Here is a 15,737-nt window from a genome sequence, read left to right on the forward strand (position 1 = left end):
ATATACACACCCATCACATGCACACCCACCACATGCATATCCACACACATGCACACCCACCATATGCATATGCACACATGTACACTGACCACATGCCACCCACATGCACAACCACATGCACACCCATCATATATACACCCAGCCACATGCACAGCCACCATATGCATATACATACATGTATACCCAACCACATGCACACCTACCATACACACACCCACTACATGCACATCCACACAATGCACAGCCCACATACACTTGTATTCACATACACCCACATACATGCACAGCCACACATATGCACACTCATATACATGCACACACACACACATGCACAATACACATACATAATATATGTCTGTCAAGACACAGAACCAGGCATACATAAAGAGTGATTTATTATGTATATATTTTACTGGAAGAAAGGCCAATATTATAGACACTCAGCTATGTATGTTTTCCCTTCAAATAGACTCTCACTGATTTGGTTGAAAACTGTTCAAAAATGTATGTCTACTATAATTAGGGAAGCTTTCAAAGATTTTATACTTTGATAGACTGAGTTCAATACAAGTTAGGATTTGACTCCTTAAAAAAGCATTAGGGTATAGTTTACCAGTAAACCTAATAAATGCACCATCACTACTTCATCAATCTCCATAAAATAAATTCCAAAAAAACATCAGTGATGTATAAAATGGGAAAGTAATGAAAAAAAATTACAGTTTTCTAAAATTTGATAAAAAATATCTAGAACAGCCTGCGAGTCTCACTTAAGAGAGAGAGAGACAAAGTTAGCTTCTACCTCCTCAAGTTTTAAATTTTTTTAGAACTATTCTTTGGTACTGGTGAAAGTTGGCTTTTGTTTATTTGTTTTTTAATGCTTTGTAGTTATAAAAATTAAGTTGGGGCTGGAGAGATGGCTCAGCAGTTAATAGCATTGATTGCTCTCCCAGAGGTCCTGAGTTGAATTCCCAGCAACCACATGGTGGCTCACAACCATCTGTAATGGGATCTGGTGCCCTCTTTTGGTGTGTCTAAAGACAGTGACAATGTATTCACATGTATAAAATAAATAAATCTTAAGAAAAAAATAACAAATTAAGTTGGGTGTAGTGATGTACACCTTTAATCCCAGCACTAGGGAGGCAGAAACAAGCAGATCTCTGTGAGTTCGAAGCCAGCCGTGCGTGTGTGTGTGCGTGTGTGTGTGTGTGTGTGTGTGTGCGTTCTGGGACAGAATGGTTCAGTAGCTAAAGGCATTTGTCATACAATCCTGACATCCTGAATTCGATCCCTGGGATCCACATAAGGTGGGAGGGGGAGAGCTGACTTCACAGAATTCCCTCTAACCCACGTGTGCTGTGGATGGACTCCCACACCGCATGTACACATCTGTTAACACATACACAACAGTGAAGTTTAAAACTATCTTCTGTGTTTCTATAGAGTTTGTGTCAATTCTGTCATCAGGAAAACAACAATGTGTGTTCTAAAATACTGGTTAGAAGGAGGAGAGAAAATTAAGTTATAAAATGTAAAAAATGAGAATGCTTTATGAAGCTGGATCTGTTCCTGACAGGAATCCTCAGTATAAAATACTGTCCATGTACTCAGTGTCTTCAGAGGGTTTTGTTCAGAGAACAAATGACTTCTGTCCTGTGAAGCCATAATCGAGTTCAACATAACAGTAACCCTAAAAAGGACAGTTTCATTGCTTCCAAATGGTTTTTCAAACAAAGAACTTTAAAAAGAACCATTAAATACTATAAATTCATACCTTGAAGAACGATGCTCTGGCTTATGTCGCTCGTTGCGATCTGAAAAGAAAGGAGACAGTCACACGTCAGCACAGGCTTTAAAGGAGCTGTAGATTCCAGCTGCCACACCACCAGGCCTCACAGATGACAGTGCCGGCCAGCTCTGTTTTCTCCTGTGCAACACTCTTCACTGAAGCTGAGAGGATCTGCCTGACATGGGCGTCGAAAGTATGTGACATAGAACACATAAAACTTTTTTGATCGGTTGGTAAAATCTACTCAGAAAATGTTATTCATTTTAGAAGAGCTTTGCTGTGTTAAAGGCTTTGCTAAAGCTAAAAAGACAGCTAAAGAAAGTAAGGAAACTGAAAAGCCAGAGATTACTCAGCTCTGAAAAATTATTCCATGAATCATGGTTGGCAGGAGCTTCTAACAGAAAGGGAGGGAGCAACATGAGCAGCTGGCAACATCTGCAAACACACCAAGACCAGTAGAGCCTTAACTCCCTCCCATCCAGAACATTCAAGAATGTTCCGTGTGGATAGTTAGCTATAATGCGGTACACATAAACATTCCAGTGATCACAATGCTGAGTGAAGAAACTTTAAGAACAAGAAACCGGAGACGCTGTTAATTGTCCAAAAGTGCACAGTGCAACACCCTAAGATGTCAACTGTGCCCAGGGTGAGAAAACCAGCTGTGTATAAAAGTTCAGGGGCCTAATTGCTCAAATGTAATTTTCTAGACTGTTACAAAATACTATGTATCTATCTGAAAACCATCCCATGCACAAGAGACACAAAACATCCAACTTGCTCATTTGAGTCCAGATAACAATTGCTCCCTTGTACACACTTTAAAGCCTCAGTGTTTGCAAAAATCAACACAGAAAAAAGCAAACAGTGCCGTCCCACCCAACTTTAAAAGAGACCAATGGGAACACTATCAAATTCCCTCTCCTATAACACCATCTCAATCAATGTTATCTTCGTAGAATGATTTACAGACTAAGCAAAGATTAGATAATAACACCCTCATCCAATTTTACTGATGGTAGAGCAGGACAGAGAGCATTGTACTCTAAGAGGAAAGGGAGGGAAGGAGTAAGGCGCACGGAGGTGCATGATGCTCCATCTTCTGCACGGGTTTATAATAAAAAAAAAGAAGTGTTTATTTATTCACTTGTTTAGTGTATGTGTGCACACACACACAACTTTCACAGGCATTAGGTCTCTACTTTTGCTGTGGCTTCCAGGACTAGACAGTCAGGTTAGCAGCCTTGCATGATAAGAACTCTTCCACTGTAGCACTTTTACCTGCTGAGCCATCTCACCCACCCAAGAAATGCCTTTTTAAGCCAAAGAACCAGTATATAGTAAGACCCAGTTTTCAGAATGAGTAGGAAGTAGATTAATGATAAAACATGTTTGTTTAGATGCTCTGCCCTCTAAATGTACATTGGTAATGTTTCTGGTTCTAATTTCTACACACTGAGTGTTACTGTACCTTTAAAAAATATTAATTTACTCATTCCACTCCTCCCTTAAGCAAAAACAGCAGACTTTCCACTGTCGGGTTTTAAAATCATAGTAATACTTGGTATATTTTAAATCTTAAGAAAAAACAAATCATTCTTCTGGCTTTTAGCTTGCTTGTTGTGTTAACAAAAGCAAAGCAGAAACTAGATAGAAGTTAGTCATTCCCATAAAAAGCAGCAGCTCTTACCTGTGGCTAGCCAGGAGCTAAAACTCTGCTCGGGAGGTCACTGCCCTGATTTCCCGCAGTTTACTTATCTAGGCATGTGCCAACAGGATCCTTCACTAATCTTTCAAGGCAGACAACACACAGGAGGAGGGAGAAACAGAGTCAAGAGCTTGTAAACAAGCCTCAGCATCCAAGGGCTTCCCTCCAGGGCCCATTCTGATTGGCAGATGTGCTATGACTAGTCTGCACATCTGGAATATAGCCACTCAGGAAACGGTTATCCCCAACTCTCCTCCACTCTGAGTTCAAGCAGGAAATCCCAGTCATTTCAATACTTTCAGCTCTAAGAAAACACAATGACTTCCTTCTCAGAGTATCAGGTTGGTAAATAAAATCCAAGAAAATGATCTGATCAACTGTTGGAAAACATTTAAACATTTCCCACAAGTTCACTTTGTGTTACAGATCAGATTCCTATGTCAATATATACACAGTGTTTATAACGTGTTACTCCTACGAACCCGCACAGTGATGACTTGAGAATAAGATAAATTACCCATTGTTTACAATAGCCCCAGACATTCAACTTTCAACAATAGTAACAAATTGAAACACACATCTCCACCTTGATCTTTTCCCCAAAGAACACAGATAAACACAGTTCACACTTGGTGATCAGGTCATCTTTTAGCTGGAATGCATATAAATGTGGAACATGTATGTGCAAACACCCATGAATGTGCATGTGTGTAGTGTCTATCTGAGTCTTATGTTTGTACTTTTTCAACAGTGTTATGGTTTACGCACTTCTATTTTAAGCAAAGCAGTTTTCACAATAGGGAAGAATATTGTGCAACTGTCAAAAACTATATTGTGATTACTTCAGTCCAAGAGCCAAGACTGAACAAAACAAATCACAAGAGCAGATTCAGGTTCCAGTTTCTTGCCAACGATAAAAAATAAGTTGGATAAAACCTTAAGCAGAATATGAACAGACTGAGATCTAACAGGAAAATGTTATCTTGGCCTACACAGTGCTTAACGAACACAAATTTTACTTATTTCAAACCAAATACTTTCTAATATGTTCTCCATAATTAGAAAAGAATGTATGGGTAGAAAACAGGTTTCTGGACTCATGTATATGATATGAATAACACTGAAGAATTGCTAAAAATAACACATTTCCCTTTCAAGACAGTTATCTCGTTCTAAGACATGGATCGCACATGTTTTAGTTACTTTCTAACTGCTGTGATAAGATAACAATGCCCAAGGCAACTGTCTTAGTTAGGGTTTTACTGCTGTGAACAGACACCATGACCAAGGCAACTCTTATAAAGGACAACATTTAATTGGGGCTGGCTTACAGGTCCAGAGGTTCAGTTCATTATCATCAAGGCAGGAACATGGCAGCATTCAGGCAGACATGGGGCTGGAGGAGCTAAGAGTTCTACTTCTTGTTCTGAAGACTGGCTTCCGGCAGCTAGGACAAGGGTCTTAAAGCCCAGTGCCCACAGTGACACTCCTACTCCAACAAGGGCACACCTATTCCAACAAGGCCACTCCCTGGGCCAAGCATATACAAACCATCACAGCAACTTACAGAAGCAAGACTTTATTTGGGGCTTACAGTTTCAGAGGGTGAGTCCATGACCATCATGGCCAGGAGCATGGTAGCAGGCAGGCAGGCATGGAGCTGGAGCAGGAGCTGAAAGATTACATCCTGATCCACAAGCAGGAAGCAGAGAGAGCTAACTGGAAATGGTGTGCGCTTTTGAAACCCCAAAGCTCAACCCCAGTACGGCACCTCCTAACACACCACATCTAATCCTTCTGGAAGAGCTCCATCCACTAGGGACCTATTCAAACATATGTGCCCATGGGGGTCATTCTCATCCAAACCACCACATATGATCCAATGTTCATGTGTTCAGACAGTACACCACTTGTGTCCACTCTGACCAGGGCGGCTTTAGGGGAAATGACCGAACAGATCCCACTCATGACTCCGAATCTAAAATGACAAGCACTTTGAAATGTAGATGACACAAATGCAAATGTCATCTTTTGCTTTGGTTAAAACTTAAGAGGGATGGACAATGTAGATCTTGCAGAGTCAGGCTTTGATGATTTGGCTTTGCTTACATAAGAGAAAAATCAAGCCTCATTGAGTACAGAGGAGCTTGTTTTAGTAACTGCAGTCAGAAGTGATGGGTCTTATATTGTTCTTTGAAATTAGGGGAAGACTCGACCTCCAGAATGAACACAGGATAAACCCACAGCAGAGTAGGAAGCAGTGCGAAGGGAATCTGCCCTACAACTCCCACTAGAGTTTCAAAACATCTATAACAAGAAAAATCTTTAAAAGAGTCTATGTCATACTACTAAGCACTACCATCGAGTTCTGGCTTGAGTGTTCGTATATGTTTGGTTTTAAATTGTATTTATTGGTTTTAAATTGCTGTGTGTGTGTGTTGTATATGTGGTATGTATGTGTAGTGTGTATGTGTGCATGTGTCTATGATGTCTATGGTGTGTATGTTTGTGTAGTGTAAGTGGTATATGGGTTTAGTATGTATACGCATTTATGTGTATGGTGTGATGGTGTGTGTCTGTATGTGGATATGTGTGTTCACACATGTATGGGCACACATATGCCACGATACACGTATGAAAGTCAGAGGACAATGTTCAGAAGTCTGTTTTCTTTTTCTATATTGGGAGCTGGAGACTGAATCCAAGTTATCAAGCTTACCCACTAAGCTATCTCACTAGCCCTAAAACGTGTGTGTGTGTGTGTGTGTGTGTGTGTGTGTGTGTGTGTGTGCTTATTTTGAGACAGAGTCTCATCACATAGCTTTGGATAGTTTGAATTCTCTGTATAGACCAGACTAGTCATGAACTTAGAGATCTGCCTACCTCTGGCTCCCAAGTTCATCACCATGCCCAGTGTGTGTGTGTGTGTGGGGGGGGGGGTCAGTCTTACTATGTTGCCTGCTCTGTTCTCACGTAATGCCTCAGCCTTCCCAGTAGGTAAGGGAAACAGGCATGCACTCGACTCCATATTCGTTTATTCTATTATTTCAAAAACATGGACCAATCCCCTGACACACAAATCATTCAACACTAATAATGCAAGAGCACATGTAGCTGAAAAAGGATTAGCCGTGTGCTATGTAAGGTTCAAACAGACCATATGGTAGTGGTCCCCAATGATCTCCTGGAGCTAAGAGTTCCTACTGCTTACACACGTCACAGTCCAACACCTCACACGCATGTTTGCAGGATGCTGCTATAAACACTCACTGTATGGCACTCATGAGCATGTAGCACATGCAATTAAGCAGGGTACATAGTAATGACTACACTGCTGGTTTGGGTATTATCCTATACTTTTCTTTGTTTTTGTTTTTTGTTTTTGTTTTTTTCAAGACAGGGTTTCTCTGTGTAGCCCTGGCTGTCCTGGAACTCACTCTGTAGACCAGGCTGGCCTCGAACTCAGAAATCCGCCTGCCTCTGCCTCCCAAGTCCTGGGATTAAAGGCATGCGCCACCACTGCCCGGCTTATCCTATACTTTTAATCGTTATTTTAGATCATATTCTTCTCTGTCTAACACAAATTTACTATAAAACAGCACATAGCCGCCTCATTTGTCTTGCATGTACTGCATTTCTTGTCTACAAGGGGTTTCACTTAGTAACTGCTCTACACCTCCAGGCTCTGTGTAAGTCTCTGTGATGTGCACATGACCGAGACACTGCCTGATGACTTATCTTTCATACACATTATATCCCCATCATTAGCGGCCCAAGGTGACACTTGCCCAACAATACTATTGCTTTTTATTTATGATAAGCAGCTTAAATAAAACAACAAACCCATCCATTACATGATGGAACAAAGGACTCAATAGCCCTTGATGACTCTTTTAAAGATCGCAAACCGATTCTACAGAGATACGTGTAATACAGTTTCACAGGCTTTCCTAAAGCTTCAAACAAATAGAAGACATATCAGGGCATTTTGGTTCAGCAGATCAAGACTGACAACCCGAGTTCCACCTCTGGGAGCACATGGGTCTCACAAGTTGTTCCCTGACTTCCACATGTACACGCACGTGTGCATGCACACACCCACCCCCAAACAAATGTAATAAAAAGAAATGCATGTACATATACCTAGTTCTTAAGGAGCTATTGACTGTTCTCTGTCCGTGTGAGGACATGAACTCTTAGAGACGGCTGCCTCGGCCACTCATTAGGTCGGCTTTGCTCCGGTGTGTCCCTAAAGTGACTTTTCTTCACTGCTGGGGTTCCTACAGTGACTGGGATACTGCTCTATTAAATGTAAGTTTCCCAAAAACTTGTTTCTTTTCTTGCAGTGCTAGGGATCAAACCTAAGGCCTTGCTCATACTAAGCAAGAAACTGCTCTACCACCGAGCCCTGCTCCCCATGGCAAAGCCCAGCGAAGATCTAGTTCTTGTTGACCTTGTTGAACTGCTAGGAGATGAACGAGAACCTCTGCATCACTACAGCAGGACAATTTGAGGCACACAGTTTACAGGATTGCTGCCCCTTTCTAATCCTAATTAGAAACTCCAAACTCACTGAATTGTAGCACCTTAATCACAGGGAGGGGGAATGAATACAGAGAGGAGCTTAGCTTTCAAAAACAGGATTCATGATTACACAGCAGCACACTGTCAGTGTAATGTGTTTGCTCCGGCTACACCCAGTGTGTCGATGGCCCTCTCCCAGGCTCTTATCAGCTTTTGTCAGGGTGCCGTGTCCCAACCGGTTTTCTGGTTCTGGCCTCTTCTTCTATCCTGCCATATTTGCTTGCCAGATAAATCTAGGTCTTAGAAAAACTACAAATCATAACATGCCATACACCCCAAGAAGACAGATAACACAGTGACGCTTTGCACACTCTGCCTGTGCTACTGCTGTAAGCCTCAGCCGCCATCATGTCAGACGGTGGCAGTGAACTAGCTGTAGTCACTAGTGTAGTGATTGCGCTAGTCATTTATGCTTAGCCAGTTTTCTTAGCTGTGAAAAGTGAGAGAATACGTCACAAAGTTTCGTTAGGGAACATGCCATGCATGAGTGCATGGCGTGCGCGCGCGTGCACGTGTGCGTGTGTACACATGTGCATTGAGGCTACTTTTTATAATTATTATATTTTACTTACTTATTGTTAACATTTTGTCTATGCTCCGTCCTACAGTTACCTGGCAACAGCCAGGTATGCCTGACTCACTATAAAAGGGGCTGTTGCCCCCTCCTCTCTCTCTTGCTCTTGCCTTCCAGCCCTTACTCTGCTCTCTCCCCACTGCCCCCTCTCTCCCATTCTTCTCCTCCCCCTCCATGTGCTCATGGCTGGCCTCTACTTCTCTACTCTTCTTTTCTGTTCTCTCTCTCTCTCTCTCTCTCTCTCTCTCTCTCTCTCTGCCTTTCTCTGCCTCTACTACCTTCTTAACTCCCCTCCCCATGCCCTGAATAAACTCTGTTCTATATTATACCTTTGTGTGGCTTGTCCCTCAGGAGGAAGGGATGCCTCTGCATGGGACCACAGAGGCACCCCTCTTCCCTCACACCTCACCACACATGATCAAAACATATCCCCCATAGCTTTATCTTTTTATAAACACATCACTTATTGTGTCAGGGGTACACATACGTGCCACAGTGTGGATGTGGAGGTCAGAGGACAACTTGCAGAAATCAGTTCTCTCCTACACTGTGCATCCTGAGAATTAAACTCGGATCATCAGACTTGGTGGCAAGAACCTTTACCCATTGAGCCATCTCTCTGGTCCCCTATACCAATTAACTCCATCGATCTGCCTGTCTCCACTTCCCAAGCACTGGTACTGTGGATGACACACACCTTTGTGTTGGGCTTCCCATCAGATCCTCATGCTTGCATAGAAAGCGCTTTACTGACTCAGCCATCACCCCAGCCCAACAGAGCAGCATTTTAAAATCTCTTTCTGACTCTGGCTTTCTCTCATATCTATCTTTAAACACCAGTCATGGCTATCATAGGTCAGAGATGATCATTCAGTATAATTTCTTTATAAGATGACCAACTGATCAGCAACATTGATCCCCTTTTGCTATAGAATGAGACAGTCGCCGGTTCCAGGCATTAGGATATGGGTCTCTGTGGGGAAGGGGAAGAGCATTATCTTGCCTAAACCACCTTATCTGGATGCCATGCTGCTCCATCTCACTCACTCGATACTTAGCTCGCAACAGCATGCATGCATTGCTCCATTTTTTAAAAAAAGATGTATTTATTTCATTTATATGAGTACACTGTCGCTGTCTTCAGACACACCAGAAGAGGGCATCGGATCCCATTACAGATGGTTGTAAGCCACCATGTGGATGCTGGGAATTGAACTCAGGACCTCTGGAAGAGCACTCAGTGCTCTTAACCGCTGAGCCATCTCTTCAGCCCGCATGCACTGCTCTTTACTGTTTTCACACAAGTCTGTTCCATTTATCCCAAGTGTAGTGTTTGATAAAAGCAAGGACAGTCTTGGGTCCTCTACACGGTCAGCCTCTGCAAATGCCCGCAATAATGGGACCAGCCACTGCCCTCCCTTTCCTCTTCTGTCCAGCATCCTTAATACAGCACTCATCTCAGAGATAAGTCTGACATTGCTGAAATACATCTAAGAATGTCCATGAATCTTTTACTCCTCGTGAACATAATAATGATTTTAAAAATCACCTCCGTTCTAAAACGTCTATCCTTCTGCCTCAAAGCAGCCCTCAGAAGAAAACAAACCAAATACAGGAGACAAAACGGCAGCACATAGGAACTGGAAAAGGCACTGGCTATCTGGTGGCAGGCTGCCTCCTTTTAATAATTCTTTAAAATGTTTCAAGTGGCTCACTTTGATTGCTGAATTCACCTGGCCATTAAATCAGGCTATTTGTGATCAGAGCTTTTTTAAGCTGGTCATTTCTGACACTCCGAGTCCCCTCACATGTCCCTTTTCACCCACAGTGAGTCTGGCAGGGACCTTAGGAAGATGGACATTTCATCAGTGCTATGCAGGGAAGAAGCAGAAATGGAGGCTGGCCCAGGGACAGGCGTCCTCCTTCAGTCCTCTCTGCTGCTCTCACCTCAAGCTTCCCAGTGATTCTCTTGTCTCACTGATTACTTTCTTTTGGAAGTCTTACAACACCTCTTTGTTGCATTTATCTATTCTGCGCATATGTGCGTGTGTGTGCGTGTGCATGTGCGTGTGAAGATATTCTGTTAGTACTTTGAGATAAGCTTTATTATGTAACACAGGGTGGCCTGGAAATACGATCCTCCTGCTTCAGACCATAAAGTGCTAGTATTAGAGGTATGCAGCGCCATCCCTGGTCCTTATGAACACATAATTGTACTCTCCAAATGTATTTCATTGTGACATAACCTACTTTGGGCTCAAAAAATTATTAGTATTATTAATTTGCTAATTTGAGACAGGGTCTCATTATGTAGCCCTGGCTGCCCTAGAACTATGTAGACCAGGCTGCCCTCAACTTCACAGAGATCTGCCTGACTCTGTCTCCCAGGTGCTGGGATTAAAGGCATGAGCTACCAAACCTAGACTAAAATTATTTTTTTAAGCCTCAAGAGTTTCAAACCACTTTCCTGAGTAGACTGAATGAGTGACACAGAGAAAGGAATGAATGAAATAGATGAAATATAAGAATTTTATCTCTTTACTAGAACCTCCCATTATATTTCAGAACAGTACAGATTTTGTTCATGAGAATTCGGGAAACAAAAATTAAGATTGTTATTTCAGGTGCAACACGGTTAGACAACACCACTAGCCACATGCTGCCCTTTCAGCTGTTAGGGTTAAAACAACATCAACAACAACAACAATAACAACAACAACAAAACAAGACAAAGTCTTTACATTCTGCTAAAGACAAAACCTCCATTTTCCTATCTCCCAGTCTGTTAGTTCTGAGTATTAAATGATCTTGCAACACAGCGCTTTTCTCCTGTATGGATGACTCTGAAAGGTAAATGAACATTAGGAAAGAGTGTAGCTAAGAGATGCTTGCACTTGTGGAGTAGCTGAAAGCACCAGGGCCTTATGGAGTAGCTGAAGGCACCAGGGCCTTATGGAGTAGCTGAAGGCACCAGGGCCTTGTGGAGAAGGGAGGGCACCAGGCCAGGCCCAGGAACTCCAGTGAAAGAACAATTGGTAAATAAACCTTTCCCACTGGGATGAGAATTCTTGTGACCTGCATTTTCAAGCTGACATGTTTATCCACAGTGGGGCAGTCTTGATCTCTAATCTAAAGTGACTTTTAAAAAATATTTTTATTCAAGAAAAGGTAAAGCCATGTATGATTCTTGCTAATGTATCTGACCTAGGGATAGGGAATTACTTTCTGTACACACACTGCCTCCCGCAAACTCAAGCACACTCATCTCCTTCCTCTCCATTAACTTCCATCCAAAGAACTACCTTCAGAAGAACACAGAAGCAGAGGCAGAATTCTCCGCTGGCTCATGCTGCTCTTCCCTGTGTAGACACCTAAGGTAAGAAGAGATGCCTAAGAGACATCTATCACATTCCTTTGCTGTGAATCCTTGTTTGATCTTCTCCCAGGAGCAGAGATAACATCTGCCTTCTCCCTCATCCATCCAGCCCTTAGCACCTATCAGCACTAACACACTTTGACACCTCATTGCTTCCACCAGTGTAAACTGCTTAGAGATGACAAAGACTGTAATCCCTGGTACCTTGCACAGTCTCAGTGCAACATAATAGGATACACTGGCCCAAGTCCTCCATATCTTTGTAAATGAGATAAAAGGTGAGATAAAAGGCCTGTGTTGCCCATTTGTGTCTCCTCTTTTGTGGGAGCAGGTGGCTACGACTGATTCACAGAGTGTGTATCATCATCCAAAAGCTACACATAATTCTGATTAGAAAAGAAAGATCCCAGTGGAAGAGCTAGGGGAAGGACTGAAGGAGTTGAAGGGGATTACAACCCCATAGGAAGAACAATATCAATTAACCAGACCACCTAGAGCCCCCAGGAACTAAACCATCAACCAAAGAGTACACATGGAGGGAGCCATGGCTCCAGATACATAAGTAGCACAGGATGACCTTGTCTGACAGCAATGGGAGGAGAGGCCCTTGGTCCTGTAGAAGCTTGATGCCCCAGTATATGAAGATGCTAGAGGGTGAGGTGGGAGTGGGTGGGTGAGTGGAGGAGCATCCTCATAGAGGCAAAGGGGAGGTGAGGAGAGGGAGAATGGGATGGGAGGCTTGTGGAAGGGTAACCAGGAAGGGAGATATTGTTTGAAATGTAAACAAATAAAATGATTAATAAAAAAGAAAGAATAGCAAATACATCCAACCTGAATAATAATAATAATAATAAATAAATCTTTTAGCAGTTAGAAATTTAGCTGAACGGTAGATTGCTCATCTAGCAAGCACAAGGCTGTGGGTTCGGCCTCCAGCTCTAGAAAAAAATAGTTTTATTCAAAAATGAACTAAAACTTTGATGCCCTTTAAAAAAAATTTTATCAAAATAGGAGTAACTAAGGATTATTTGGTTTAACATAACAACATAGAGACACACATACAAACACATACACATTATTATTTCTGAACCTGAGTTGTTGAAGGTCAGTGTCAATTTCCCTCAAAGTATTGTTTGTTGCTTTAATTTTTAACTGTTATTTTGTAGTTAATTTTTGATGGTATAATTTGTTTTTTCTTTATATTTCCTGTCTCCAAAACATCACTTGTACCCTCTTCCTGGACTCCTAAAATGCACATGGGCTCTTATATCTTTAATTATTACTGAATGTATATATTATTTGTATACACATATACCTTTTGAAATGTAAATTGTAGAGACCACGTAAAATTGCAAAAAAAGAAAAAGAAAAGAAAAGAAAGCATTTGGAGGTATTACTTCGGAAGTATAAACCAAGAAACACATAATGCCAATGAAGCAACGCAGTGTTGAGGGGCAATGTTTCTGTCACGGAAGAATGCAGAGAGACCTAAGAGTCACTTCAGTGGCTCCCAGGTCACACAACACCACTGGAAGAAATGTAAACTGCTTACCAGCACAACAGCCCTGAAAGCTGTCGTGAGTGTCTACTATGCTAGAGCATTCTTAAAGTTCTTTGCCTTCACCAAAGCCCCATGGTGAAAATATTTGACATCTTACTGATGAGAAAGTGAAGTCTCAGAGAACTTATGTTTGAGAACTAAAAGGGGAGAGTTTTGGAGTTGAATCTGAAGGCCCCCAAAGTTCCTGCTTCTCTCCTTTACATCAGAAAACTGGTGGTGCCCTCATCAGATGAACCCATGGTCCACAAATAAAACTGCTGCTCACCAGAAGCCATGCTTATCCCACATTAGATGGTCCATCACTCAAAGACTGAATCCACAGTTCCAAATTCCTTCCCCTGGACTCTGAGTTTTCTTAAGCTCAGAAACTCCCCAACTACACAGACACCCTTGAGTTGAGCACCTGATGACAGGCATGTGAACTTGCATGAGAAGAGCTCCAATCTGTCTAGTGTTATCAGATTCTTTATCATCGTTACTGACATTGAATTTATGAGCAAGCGTGTACACAACGGTAGGGATACAGAGCATCATAACATCAAGAGGCTTGGATTCTGTGGGGAAACCATTTGCTGTTAATTCCTGCATCTTCTCTACATTCCTGCAGGAATCAGGCATGCCTTATTAATACACCGATCGGCACAGTCAGCCCTGTAATCAGAGGAAAGTGCTATCAAAAACAAACCTTCATCCTAAATTAGTCAATTCATTCTTTCATTCATAAACATGCTCCCTCAACCAACATTAAACAAGCAGCTAAGGAAATCAATACATAAAACAGACTAGCCAAATGTACAATCGATTCTCAATGAAAGAGAAAAAAAAAGACTTAGGAATGAGATATTTAAGATGTTTTAAATGAATTCTCAGATTTAACGAAGTTTATTTTATCTATATACTTCTATTTATACATAAAACAGGAAAAATCTACCATGAAGAACGAGAAGACAGAACAAGTAGTTCTTCTGAAAGATTGAAGAGATAGCTCAGTGGTTAGCACTTGCTGAGCTTCCAGAGGACCTGGGTTCAGTTCCCAGCATTCATGTGGTGGCTCACAACCATCTGTAACTCGGGTCCCAGGGGATCCAAAGCCTCTCCTGCCTCTGCAGTTACTGCATGCACGTGGTTATATATACACAAACAAATACATAAAATAAAATAAATATTCTTTTATAAAGAAGTAGTTCTTGGAAGGATTGATTGTAAACATATAAGACTAAGTAGACAGGCTAAAAAAGAGAATAAAAAAACCTGAAAGTTAACCTGGAAATGTAAGGTGATGGGATTTTAAATAACACAAAGATAGAAAATATAAAAATTAAGATCCATAGAAAATAAGTTCACGATGTTCACACCATTTGCTCATTTATGTTTTTGTCTCTGAGATGCTAACTCAGCCTAGAGCAACAGAATAGATAACAGAGACTAAGAGTCCCAAAGAAATAATTGGTGAAAAATCTATGAACAGAACATATTCCCAAGACATTAGTAGGCAAAACGTCCAAAAGGAGAGCTGTCACCCATGTTCCAAAATTCCATTCAGAAATAACCTCCAAGGAGAAAGGTGGGCAGAGAAAAAAAAAGGTGTTATGGATCTGTTTGGATCTGTTTGGGGGTGTCTGCACGTGTTTGGGTTTATTTTTGTTTTTGAGATAGAGTCTCAAAGTGTAGGCCAGGCTGGCTGGAACTCACTATGTAGTGCAGGCTAGCCTTGAATTCACAGTGCTTCCTGCCTCAGCCTCATGAGTTCTGGAATTACAGATGTTATGAATCACACCTGGCTGTTGGAGCTGTTGATTCTGTTATAATATTTACAAGGGGATCTGTCTGGGGTGGAGTTGACAAACCTAAGAAAGCCTCTGGAAATTGAGAAGTGGAATTCAGGAGAAGATGAAATAGAGATTGTATAAATAAGAGAAAAATCATAGCTAAATCCCATCCACAAGGTATTTAATAAAAGATTCCACATAAGATGCTTAAGTTTGCCAGGCGGTGGTGGTGCACGCCTTTAATCCCAGCACTTGGGAGGCAGAGGCAGGTGAATTTCTGAGTTCGAGGCCAGCCTGGTCTACAGAGTGAGTTCCAGGACAGCCAGGGCTACATAGAGAAACTCTGTCTCGAAAAGCAAAAACAAACAAACAA

General features: G+C 41.7%; 1 protein-coding gene across 2 annotated transcripts in view; it reads right to left on the reverse strand.

Moving 5' to 3' along the window:
- Positions 1–15,737, reverse strand: part of Sh3d19 (SH3 domain containing 19) — a 158,930-nt gene that overhangs the window by 88,807 nt on the left and 54,386 nt on the right. For both annotated transcript variants that reach the window (XM_028789506.1, XM_028789504.1), the window contains exon 2: positions 1,778–1,817. The gene's annotated coding sequence lies outside the window, so the exon portion shown is untranslated. The remainder of the gene's footprint in view (positions 1–1,777; positions 1,818–15,737) is intronic.

This window comes from Grammomys surdaster, unplaced genomic scaffold (genome assembly GCF_004785775.1).
Source record: "Grammomys surdaster isolate TR1022 unplaced genomic scaffold, NIH_TR_1.0 125834, whole genome shotgun sequence".
NCBI classification, from domain to species: Eukaryota; Metazoa; Chordata; class Mammalia; order Rodentia; family Muridae; genus Grammomys; species Grammomys surdaster.